General features: G+C 44.3%; 1 long non-coding RNA gene across 2 annotated transcripts; it reads left to right on the forward strand.

Moving 5' to 3' along the window:
- The first annotated feature begins 521 nt into the window (after positions 1–521).
- Positions 522–9256, forward strand: LOC138916368 (uncharacterized). 2 transcript variants are annotated; one of them, XR_011423575.1, is made up of 3 exons: positions 522–6289; positions 6441–6588; positions 6844–9256. It is a non-coding gene; the product is annotated as an uncharacterized lncRNA (long non-coding RNA). The 2 variants fall into 2 exon arrangements; XR_011423574.1 differs by having other exon boundaries at positions 6847–9256.
- Positions 9257–10802: the final 1546 nt, after the last annotated feature.

A 10802-nucleotide genomic window follows, 5' to 3' on the forward strand; every position in this document is an offset into this window, starting at 1 on the left:
AATAATAGTATTATCTCATAGGATTGCTGTGAAGATTAAATGAGATAATATAGGTAAAGCTCTTAGAACAGGGCTTACAGTAAGTGCTCAAATATTGTTTTCGTTAACATTTTCTGTATATCTGTGTGTGGTTTTTATTTTTTTTTTTTGTTTTTAGTCAAGGATCAGATCTCATTTTGTCTTTTCTTTGTGTTTTGAATTCAGACAGTGTGAACTCAATCTGCCTGCCTTTGAGACTTTTCAGTCTGAAAGATGACTTGCATTTTGGGAACAATTCTCTCAGCATTCCTTCAGGAAACCAGCTGCTTGGAACTGTTCCCCTCTCCCTTCTTACGCCTCCCGAATGATATATTCCAAACACAGAACCATCTCCAGTATGGCTGCCGTTTTCTTGTTTCTTTGTGAAGCATCATTGTTATGTCCATGTTGCCATCCCAACGTGATTTAATGTGGGCTCAGAAGAGCCAGCAGAGGGAGCCAAGCGGCTGTTTCCAAGCTCTCAGGCCAGGCAAGTGCTTCTCTCTGAGTTCTGACAGTACCTATAGATCTTTCTGTTGGAAAGATAGGAAACTCCCTTGGCAGGGAGATTCTCTGTGTACTTATGCAGATAGACGTTTAGGAGAGAGAAAGCTGTCTATTAGAGCTGCTGAGAGCTTTGCAGTCATACGAAGCTGTGATGAGACTCAGTGGTGCTGCCTTGAGCAACTGGCTTAACCTCCCTTAGGCATGGTTTCTTTGTGTGTAAAAATGGGGATAACCCAATTCACCCTCATGGGGATGTTGAAAGGGTCACTGTGTGGTTAACAGAGATTTCAGCCATGGAGGCATTTAGGAAATGCTGAGTCTTATGACTTGGGAGCCACTGAGGCAATTTCAGGGCACCCCAACAGTTCACACCTGCCTTTTCTCTCTGCTTGCCCATCCACTTCCTTTTCCTCTCCCTGGGGCTCTGCTTTCCCTCCCTCCCCTTCACTGCCTGTATCTGAGGCCTGGGACTGCCTAACCCCACAGGCCAGGATAGCTAGAGGAGGAGATGAGAAACCAGAGAGTTAAGAAGAAGGCCACTGTGAACACTTGCCTGCTTTCCCTTCACTTTTCAGATGCATTATATATACTTCACCTGGGCTCTTGGTCCCTTGGAAGGCAAAGTTAACCACAAGCCTCTCAGCAAACCCACCCCCACTCCACACCGCCAGAGATATGGGATGTCAGCAAGAATAAAACCCCAGAAGAGAGTTCCTTATGGCTTAATGCACAGAGATGGAAATGCTGTGTGGACATCACCCTGGGTGGTGTCTGTCCTCACCACACCTGGGCAGCCAGGTGGCTGTGAGCAGGGCTGCACTAGGGGCCTGGGTTCCTGGCGGCGATGGGTTGGGGACTGCGGGGTGCAGCCCCAGCTGGGTCAGAGAGGGTCAGGAGTAGTGTCCAGGCTCAGCTTGACTCAAGGACCTGCTCAGGTCTGGGTTGATGCCACTGGTTTGCTTTGGGCAGGGTCTGGAAGTCTCCATGCCTCCTATCCTCCGGAACTTACAAGAGGCTGGGTCCATCCTGCAACTGGAGGGCTGGTCTTGATATCTTCTGTCCATAGCGGTGTGTTTAGTTTGTTCCCATTGAGACCTTGGGTCTCTTAGTGGAGGCAAAAGGGCCTGTGGGTAGAGTGACCAACTTGTCCTGGTTTAGTCTTGAAAGTCCCAAGTCCCAGGAAACCTCTCGGTCCCAGGGAGGGTTGGCTCCTTCACAGACGTGGCACATAAGGCTTTAATCTCAGGTGAGATCCCTGCCAGAGAGCTGTATGGCTCCAGGCTATGACAGGGGCACCAGGGAACACAATCCTGCTCAAGAAGAAATAACCGTGCCATCTCCTCCCACCACTAGAATTGATGGGGGAGCCAGGCCAATGAATAAGGGAGCCAGGCCAAGCCACTGTCTTCCAGAGTTTAGTAGTGAGAAGGCCAAAGGAGGACTCATGCCAAAAGAGGACACTTGGAATGGCTTCCTGCCTCTGTCCAGAAGCCCCTTCTCCACCGCCCCTGGCCCTCAGGAGTAGGCACTGGAACCTCGGCACCCCCACCTGGGGCAGGCTGCAGCAAGCCCTGCTGGAGAGCAGCTTGTGGACCTTTCCCTCTAATTGGCTGCATTTTCAGCAGTCACTTCCTCTGCCTGCAGCAGAACTCATAAAAAGCCAGGCTTTCTTCCATACCTTTGAAAGTTCAAAGGAACCCGTATCCTGGGGAGATCTGGCAGCAAAAGCACCTGGATCTGAGGGTACTAAGGACTCTGGGTGCCCCCCTGCCCTGTACTGCTTGTCAGTGTCAGCATCCCGTGCTCTGGGGAGGGGAGGTCCAGCCCTTCCCAAGACCAGCTCTGTTTTCTTTTATGAGATGGGGCTGTGCCCTTTAACCCTGTGCTGCATCCTGTAGCAGGAACCCTCATGGCCACGGAGGAGGCCATGAAACAGATGTCAAGCCCATCCTAGAGCAAGCGTGTGATGAAGCTAAATTCAACGACGGTGAGGGGCCAGCCCTGCTCTGGTCACACGCTGCCTTCATGGCTCTGCACCAATTGCATTCCTGCTCTTCTCTGGAGACCCTGGCCCCTGGGTTTGATTGGCAGGTGGTGCACAGGCAAGCTTATCTGAGCCTGAAGAGCAGATGTGTTCAGGCTGGGAGTAGGGTTTGCAGGGTCATAGGCGCAGCTCTTAGGCATTGATTGGACTTGATTCTTCCCCAGCATCCAAGCTGGTATTGTTGGTGTATAAACATCTTAGCTGCTCCCCTAGACTTCAGACCAATAGAGAATTTCTAGGGGAAACTGAAAGAGCTCTTGCTTTCTATCCCAGTTGGTGGCACTTACAAGGTGTCTAAGGAATGCTTGTTGGATGGATGAGTAAATTCCACTTACAGAACAGGAAACTGGGATCCGGAAAGGGGACCTGGTTTAGTTACTCGAAGGTGTCTAGACACAGGATAAGGCTAGACTGGAGGGAAAACTCTTTTTAAATACACTTTCCTCCCTGTGGTGACCTTCACTCTCCTCTACTACCCGTCAGACCAAGAGGCAGGTGCTTGTTAAATGGCACAATGTTTATTTACAGTGGAAGGCTGGCCAGCACCTTCTCTATTCCCTGCATCCTACTTTTTTCCCCTCAGCCCTCAGCCTTGATGCCTCAGGGATAAAATCGCCTCAGGGTGGCTCAGTTTGTCAGAGATCCAGAAGGCAGGCCCTCTGGGTTTTCCATTTGTCCAGCGTTTGCCTGAGCCCCTCTGCAGCCGGTGGGCTAGTATGTGGCATCTGTGTTCACATAATTTGTGGTATCTTGAGATGGGATGTCTGCCTGTTGCTTCATATCCCCAGCTTCTAGATCATCCAAGATAGAGGTGACGATTAAGCACTCCCTTTTCCCCTAACACACACACACACACACACACACACACAAACATACATACACATACAAACACACATATACAGAAACTCACACTACACACTCATACAAACATGCACACACACATGCACACAAACACATACATACCCGCTCCCCGCCACTGGTTGAGGAGTTGGGCTGTGAGAGAAGATAGGCACTTTTCATCTGTACTTAATCACAACATGCTGTACAACAATTGTGCTGTAGGATTTTTCAATGTGTGTCATTGAAATTGCTCTAAGTTTTACTGATAACAATAGATTAATGCTATAAAAATAGGTATGCTTTTTATAGTCTGCAGCTTCTGAAACATGGTCATTTGCTTCATGTTTAAAGAATTTGAGACAGCAGTATCCCTGATGGCTTTTTTATGTTATTAGTTTGCTTCTCAAACTCATCTCCTAAATCCTGCCATGGTGAGTGTCACGCCAGCCCCACCCAAGTTATGAATGTCATCGCTGAGCTCTGCATTAGTGAGGTTTGAATTCAGCCTATCTGACCACATTTCTGATTGTGATCTGTTTTGTGCAATGAGTCACCCTGCTGACCAAGCCACCAGCATCTCCCTGCAATGGGGGCTCTCTGTGGGGCCAGCTTGTCCTCCTGACCAGCCTTCACCTTCAGGGGACAACAGTGGCTCTCGCTGTCACAACGTAATGGGAAGAGCTCAGAGGGGAGCCTGCCGGACTGGCTTTGACTTCTAGTTCTGTCACTGCTGAGTGCTGAAGCTTAGCATTGTTGTGGTGTCCTGCCCCTTGGTTACCCTGGGACTCAGGTGTGTCTTTCAGTCCTCTTGTGAGCTGTAAAAGAGATATTTTAGTAAAACTTCTGACACTGGTTTTATCATCTGTATTGCGACCCACTAATGAAATAAATTTGGTGAGTTGTGATCAGCATTAAAAAAAAGAAATAAAGTAGAATAAATATTGAGTACAAGATTTCTTTTTGGGCTGATGAAAATCCTAGAATTCTAAAAGTTCCCAAAGTAGATTATGGCGGTGTTTGCACAACTCTGGAAATATACTAAAAACCATTGAATCATATGCTTTAAATGGGTGAAATTTTTTTTCATTGTGACTTTTTAAATTATTTTTTTATTTTTAAAAATTTTTAAATTTGAGTTCATAATAGTTTATGTCATTGTGAAATTTCTGTTGTACATTATTTCTTGTCTGTCACCACACAGGTACTCCCCTTCACCCCCTGTGCCCACCTCCAACCCCCTTTCCCCTGGTAGCCACTGAACTGTTTTCTTTGTCCATGTGCTTGTTTATATTCCACATATGAGTGAAATCATCTGATGTTTGTCTTTCTCAGATGGCTGATTTTGCTTGGCATAATTCCCTCCAGGTCCTTCCATGTTGTTGCAAATGGGATGAATTTGTCTTTTTTCTGGCTGAGTAGTATTCCATTGACACATCTTCTTTATCCAGTCGTCAGTCGATGGGCACTTGGGTAGTTTCCATGTCTTGGCTAATGTGAATAGTACTGCAATGAACATAGGGGTGCATATGTTTCTTTGGACTGTTCATTTCAAATTGTTTGGGTAGATACCCAGTAGTGGGATAGCTGGGTCATATGGTATTTCTATTTTCAGTTTTTTGAGGAATCTCCATATTGTTTTCCATAGTGGCTGTGCCAGTTTGCATTCCCACCAGCAGTGTATGAGGATTCCCTTTTCTCCACACCCTCTCCAACATTTATTGTTTTTAGTCTTAGTTATTATAACCATTTTAACAGGCATAAGGTGGTATCTTAGTGTAGTTTTGATTTGCATTTCCCTGATGATTAGTAATGTTGAACATCTTTTCATGTGTTTATAGGCCATCTGTATATCTTTGGAAAAATGTCTGTTCATATCCTTTGCTCATTTTTTGATTGGGCTATTTGTTTTTCTGATGTTCAGTTGTGTGAGTTCCTTATATACTATGGAGATTAACCTTAAATGGGTGAATTTTGTGGTATGTAAATCATATCTCAATAAAACTACATATAAAAAAAGAGTAGCGAGCCCTAAAAAAATCCACCAAGCTGTCCATTTGAGATTTGTGCAGTTTATTATGGTATGTTAGACCTCAATTAAAAGTTAAATATATAAAAATAGGATAGAAAATATCAGAATACCTCAAATGTAGTAAGGGCAAGCATTGTTTTTATGACATACATGTAAATGTGTCTGTGTGTGTGTGTGTGTGTGTGCTGGGCTACAATAAAATGCATTTCTAACTCTGGGTTGTTGCATAAAATGTAAAGTCATTGGCCTACATCTGCCCAGTCAGAGTAGGCATTTAATAATGGTTATTGATACCCTTCCTTCTTTTCTTTTCTAGAAACACAGATCATGCTCATTTGTCATTGACCTTAGAGTGCCGGCGTGTCTCTGACACTGAGAGCAGACGTTCAGACTAGCCATAGAGGCCCCCATCCTTCCCCCTTTCCACGTGCATATGCACACACGCATACACAAGTAAGTCAAGCTCTCTTTTCCAGTTAAATAAACATCACACCCTCCAAAGGAAGAACAAACAGCTGGCTTATCCCCAAAGAAAATATGCCTCCGGGCTTCTGGTTTTGGAGGTTTTGTAATGTTTATTTTTCAGCATTCTCTACTTGGCTACTTCCGCCTTTCCTTTGGTTTTAAATACCACAGTTTAAGTTAGCTGCGGTGTTCCGTGACCCTGGGTGGTGGATTGTCTTCATGGACGTGGGGCTCCCCAGCCCCTTCCTTTTCTAGAAGTGCAGAGCCGGTGAACCTTGTATCCAGGACCTGAAAATACAGAAGCATGGCTGTTGTGTGGTGAATGGATGGCAGGGGTCTCAGCTACTGCCACCACCAGGACGGATGTGGATCGTTGCTCAATCGAGGTACGTAGATTAAGCCATCAAGTGCCCTTGACCTGCTGAAGAGGATCAAGGTGAAAACAGCCTTGTGATGACTCTGTGTCACCAGGGATGAGAACAGTTGTTTTATGTTGCTTTCTGACGATTCTGTTTCCCTTTGGTTGTTTGCCCTCAGGACACCTTTCATGACTACAGGAGGGGGCTGGTGGGGATGTGTTGGATGGAAAGACCAAGTTGGGAATGACAGGTGTGGCAGCTGTCTCCTCACTGAAGTCTGGAAAATCAGGGAATGTTGAAGAATTATTAGAATTTACTCTGGTTTTGTAAGTTGTGTGTTCAAATTTCATTTCATATTATAGAGTAAAACAACTACTAATTTGTGGTGACATTGCAACTGATTTGGGGTAGAGGATTGGGCTCTGATTGTAACTAGCTACCCTGGGAGGGCCGTGTCAACTCTTTTAGGCCCCTGGGGGTCCCTAAGTGCCCAGAGCAAGGGTGGACATTTTTATTTATTATTTTACATATTTATTGTTTTTATATTCTTTTCTTCTTCTTCTTCTTTTTTTTTAATCAAGTAGGTGGTCCATGGTGGATGGTACATGGTGGCGGTTAATCCCAGACCTGAGAGTCCCCTGCCTGGCGAGAGTCTGGCTTTGCCTCTTACCTGCAGCACGAGCTTTGTGTCTCAGTTGCTGCATCTGCAAAATGATAGCAACTCACTCACGGGATTTTGTTTTTATTGTGGTAAAATATACATGCGATAAATTTACTGTCTTACCCTCTTTTAAGTGTATTGCTTAATGGTATTAAATGCATTTATACTGTTGTGCTACTGTCACCACTGCCCATCTCCAGAACTCTTTTCACCTTGTAAAACTGAAACTCTGTACCCATTAAACAATTCCCCCTTCTCCCCTCTCCCCAGCCCCTGGCAACCATGATTCTACTTTCTGTCTCTGTTAATTTGACTACTCTGGATACCTCATATAAGTGTAATCATACAGTATTTGTCTTTCTATGACTGGCTAATTTCACTCAGCATAATGTCTTCAAGGTTCAGCCATGGTGTAGCATGTGTCAGAATTTCCTTCCTTTTTAGGGCTGAATAATATTCCTTTGTATGTGTAGACCACATTTTGTTTATCCATGCATCTGTTGTTGGACGCTTGGGTTGTTCCCACATTTTGGCTAGTGTGAATGATGCTGCTGTGAACACGAGTGTATAAACATCTGATCAAATTGCTGCTTTCATTTCTTTTGGGTGTGTACTCAGGAGTGGAATTCCTAGGTCATATGGTAATTTCTTTTTTAATTTTCTGAGAAACGATTATACTGTTGTCCATAGTGACTGCACCATTTTACGTTCTCACCAGCAGTGCACAAGGGTTCCAGTTTCTCTACATCTTTGCCAATACTTGTTATATTCTGAGGTTTTTTTTATTATAGTTCTCCAGGTTTTATTTGAAGGTTAGATGAGAGAATATATGAAAAGCACTTAGCATAGAGCCTGGCTCCATAAATGGTAGCTGCTTTTGATATTTCAGATTGTGCTTCTCATTTTATAGAAGTTAAGTAAGTGATAACTTCCTCAGAAGCCACCCAAATGCCTAGTTGTCACCTCGTAGATCACTGGTCCCTGAACTCCGAGGGTGTGCAACTGGACCGGAATGGAGTTCAGTTCTACTTTGGAAAGGCCCTGCAATGGCTTAGGGTCATGTCAAGTTTTGTGATTTATTTCTATTTTTATGTTTTGGTGAGGAAGATTGGCCCTCAGCTAACATTTGTGCCAATCTTCCTCTATTCTGTATGTGGGATGCTGCCACAGCTTGGCTTGATGCATGGTGTATGTCTGTGCCCGGGATCTGAACCTGTGACTTATGGGGTGCTGAAGTGGAGCATGCTGAACTTAAGCACTATGCCACCACACTGGCCCAAGCTTTGTGATTTTTGAGGGGAGTGGTGTGGCTTTTAGGGCACCCCAGAAAGGAAGGTCCTTTCAACATAACCTGTCAGAGTCTTTTTCTTGCCTGGGTTCCCACACCCTCACTGGTTTTATTACCTGGCTTGTAAACATAAGCACTCTATATCAAGAGGAACAATGAGAATATCTTGCTTATATTCCATAAACTCTTCTAAGAAAAGGTATGGAGATTCAACGCAAGATTTGTCTTTGAATTATTATGGAAATGTTGGAAAAAACAACTTTATTCACACAATCAATTTATTTAGTAAGAGAATATTTGAAATGGAATAACTTGCAAGATGAAAAATGGTCTTTATTTTCTTGAATGAGGCTGCATATTGGAGAAAAGAACAAGATGAACATGATTTTAGACAGGAAGACAGCTGACCAAATGGTAATCATTCCCTGACTGCAACATTCTGGAAGAGGCTGTGAGAAGCATGACCAAGTGCTGTGTGCACGCTATTTCTCAGCCAGGCGCTGGCTGAGTTCTACTCTGTCCTCTGCTCCTTCAGCCAAAAGCTGTGCATTTTAGCTGCAGATTTCTGTACCACATTGACTGTGAGGGTTTATACTGTGTCTGGTAAAGAGAAAGCCAGAGAAGTGATTTTTGGATTAGAAACGAAAGAATCCAGTAATGTTAAAAAAAAAAAAAAAAAGGGAAAAGGATAAAAACTTCCTTCAGTCTGGAATTTTGCTCAAAAGATTCAGAACAAGTTTTTAATAGTCATTCTTTCGTCGGCTTGATAGTTCCTCGCCCCCCTGTTTGAAAACAAACTGAAATGTCAGAGTAATCGTTTTTATTTAAATTTTGATTGTCTTTAAAAGAACTCATTGGAGGACACTACAGCTACAGCTATCTATGTCTATGCATCTATTGCACACACACACATATATCATGTACATACACACATGTATCTTATCTGTGTATACAGGAATTGATACCAGTTTTATAGGGTGGTAGCTGATAAAATCTAGGTGGCCTTTTTTAAGAAAAAAATATAAAGAACCTTACTTTACAAAAATTTCCAGAAGCATGACTGTGTTAATGCATTGCTCCAGCGCCTCCCAGGTTCTCGCCCGAAGCCTGAGCTTGGTTGCCTCCCTAGCAATCTGTGTCCGGGCATATGTAAGGTCTCCCCCATTTAGAGGCTCCTGAGGGGTGCTCTTTATTACCTACTTTGCTCCATTGTGCTTGAGTTTGAATGAAATGAAACACTGGTAATGGTAACTAGCAACTAGATATGAATAATCGCTCCACATCCATGGACCCTCCCCATCTTTACTGCCTACTCCAAGGCCAGGAAAAGCATTTTTTTAGAGGTGAATCCAAGTGCTTTGGTCTTGAAGAAGAAAGATGAGAAAAACAGCAACAGTGGCAGGAGTGGGAGGGAAGAGAAAAAAAGAGAGAGGGGGTTGCGGGTTGGGTGGGGGTGGCAGAGTGGTGATGGCTGCAGAGTATTCTTCTAGGTGTGGGAGAAAATGGAAAAGTCAGTGGTTTCAGGCTGAGCTAAAAATGGCCTCTCCTTAAGATCAGAGCGGGAGGTTGGGAGGCTGAATTATTCATGAGAAGGAAATTGGCCGGCTCACTTCTGGGAGCCCCACTAGAATGAAAGCACTTGGTTTGAAGGGAGCTAAGTTGTGTGGTTGCTGCTGATGTCTCTGGGGCACAGTCATGTCCGCCTCTTTCCTGGCACTCTAGGAACCAGCCTGCCCTGGGGCAGCCGGTACAGAACTGACCTCCCGCCCCTTTCCCCTCTTCTCCTCCCCCTCTGCTTTGGCAGAGTGGTCAGGAATGACCTAACAGCTAGATGTCTTCAGGGTCAGGGTCTTGTCATCCTGCTCCTGTCCTCTTCTGTGTGTCCATCTTCTGTCCTCAGAGGCACAGGATCTGTGCACAGGGAGGGGGAGAAAGCAGGCAGGCCCAAACACAGGGGTCCAAGTTAGGAGAATGGAGAGAGACTGGGGAATGTGCCCCATTACAGGGCTGTGGCATCTGAATGCCACGTGTAGCCTGGATTGGATCCTGGGTCAGGGAAAATGGCTACAAAGGACATTATTGGGCAATTCAAGAAGCTGGTATATGGATTAAAGAATAGATAATTGCTTCAGTTTTAAACTTCCTGGATTTGAAAATTACACTACTATTATATGAAAGAACATCCTTGTTCTTAGGAAAAATTGCTGAAGTATTTAGGGGTAAAAGGGAATGATGTCTCTGCAACTTACTTTCAAATGGTTTAGAAAATAATGATAATTATATATGTATATATGTATGTATATATTTATATATGTATATATAGAGAAAGCAAATGTAGCAAACTGTGAATAATTGGTGAATAAAGGGGATCAGGGAGTCCTTTGTACTATTCCTGAATCGCTTCTGTAAAGTTTGAAATCATTTCAAAATAAAAAGTTACAAAATAAAAAAGCAGAGGGTATGGAGTTCTTAGGACCATGTTTCTTGGAGTGCTTCCCCAGCTGTCTGTTAGGATTCCCCAGGTGTTTAAGGTACAGACTCAGGGAGTCAACCCACGGGAAGTCTCCTCCCACAGGTTTGGGATGAGGCTG

The sequence above is a fragment of the Equus caballus genome, chromosome 1 (assembly GCF_041296265.1).
Source record: "Equus caballus isolate H_3958 breed thoroughbred chromosome 1, TB-T2T, whole genome shotgun sequence".
Taxonomy (NCBI): Eukaryota; Metazoa; Chordata; class Mammalia; order Perissodactyla; family Equidae; genus Equus; species Equus caballus.